The following is a 1,845-nucleotide window of genomic DNA, read 5'->3' as shown; positions in this document are numbered from 1 at the left end:
GAAAATAAGGGAAATCTCCGCTGACATAATGAAGAATCATTTGTATATTCTAGAATTGAAAAATAATATCTGAAATTAAAAAAAATTACTGAATGAACTTAATAGAACATAGATAATCAGTATGTTTGAAGATAGATTAATAAGAATTATCCAATCTGGATAACAGAAAAATGAAAAAATTGAATAGAGACTCAGGGACATATGGAATGATATAAAAAGACCTAATGTGTAAAATTGGACTCTTGGAAGCAGAGGAGAGAATGGAATAACTCTTAATTCTAATCCTCATCTGAGTGAACAGAGATGGGTAAACATATAGGAGACAGCATGGAGAAATTTACCAGAACTTTGCCCTATGAGAAGAAACTTAGATGTCTTACTGTATCATCTGATAACACCCTTTAAACTTTCAAAGCACAAAAAGCATTTCCTATTTAAGTGATCTTTTTAAAGTTCTCTTTCTTTCTCTTTCTTCTTTCCTCCTTCCCTTGTTTCTTTCCTCCCATCCTCCTCCCATCCATTCTCCTCCTCCATCCTCTCTTTTCCTGTCAGAAAATGTTTCCTGAGTCCCTACTGTATTTTCTGAAGAATAAAAGTTTTATTGAGTTCTATTGCTAGCCCTCCACTAGAGAATACATATAAATCTTTTTTTTTTTTTTTTTGTCATCATTGTTGTTGCAAAGCCTCAATACTCCTTGGGTTGAATTGGGGGAGTGTGCTTCAGTAGTATTTTTCTCTTGCTTGATAGACCTAGTTAAGATGTGAAAGGTCAGAGGCAAAGGACCACCACTGGAAATCCACTCAGGCACCAGATTTTCTCTACAACCTCCATATACTCAGAACTGCAACAGAGATTGGGCTTCATGGCATCATGGATGTAGATGACGTAGGTGCTGTTTTGGTTTTGTATAGGACTGCTAGGAGTTTTGCAGCTGTCTTAGCATCCACTCTATCGTCTTTGGTTTATTGCTGCCAGAAGCTTTCTTTCCTGTTTTCTGTACTCTCTAGCAATACATCCCTTAAACTTCTCCTGTATTGGGCAACTGGATAGTCTTCTGTTTTGTTTTGTTTTAACCATGCAACATTGTCTTTTATTAATTATGGGTTTTTAAAAGTATGTCCTCAATCTCTTCATAAACAGGCAAAACTAAGTATACTGTTTAACATATCAGAACTTGAAAATATTGATCATTACCTAGAGAAGGCAAAATAATCCCTAAAACATGCTTTACCAGGAGGCCAATTCATCTGCTGACTTCCAAGAACATGGAGATGAACGCGATAGACAGATTGTCCCCCATCTGGACCTTCATTCACCACCATTTGATAACCCTTCTTCAGGCTCAGATCAACAGCACATTTCTTGCCAACAATCATTAAATGTCCAAGAAAATTTTCATCATCTCCTGTTACAGAAATCTGAAATATATCTTTCTTGGGTATCACCAGAAAAATGTGTTGGTGCTTGAAGGGAAATGTCATGGAAAGCAAGACACTGGTCATCCTCAGAAATTATTTTGGCTGGGATTTCCTTGCAAATGATCTTCCTGAGGACTGTGTTGCTAGCAGGTCTAGTGGCCTGAGCCTTTATAATCTCATCTGCCATCCCGGCCTCCCTTCCATGCAACTGCCCCAGACACTGGAGTGTTTTCTTTTTAATCAACCTAACAGTGCTTTAAAATTTCAATTACTCATAGGAGCATGCCCCACAAAGCCTAAGCTTTCTTTTTTTTTAATTCCAGTATAATTAGCATAGAATGTTACATTAGTTTCAGGTACAAATATAATAATTCGACAGTTCTATTTATCAGTATTATCAAAATAAATGTACTCTTATTCCCTTTT

General features: G+C 36.5%; 1 pseudogene; it reads right to left on the bottom strand.

Annotated features, from left to right (window-relative positions):
* Window positions 1-1,191: 1,191 nt before the first annotated feature.
* LOC124508491 (adenosine 5'-monophosphoramidase HINT1-like) lies at window positions 1,192-1,606 on the bottom strand (annotated as a pseudogene).
* Window positions 1,607-1,845: the final 239 nt, after the last annotated feature.

The sequence above is a fragment of the Lynx rufus genome, unplaced genomic scaffold, assembly GCF_022079265.1.
Source record: "Lynx rufus isolate CCGP_SWC_20201006 ecotype Redwood Valley unplaced genomic scaffold, mLynRuf1.p SCAF_1, whole genome shotgun sequence".
NCBI classification, from domain to species: Eukaryota; Metazoa; Chordata; class Mammalia; order Carnivora; family Felidae; genus Lynx; species Lynx rufus.
The sequence above is the reverse complement of the archived record's forward strand: the minus strand, read 5'-3'. Positions and strand labels throughout refer to the sequence as shown.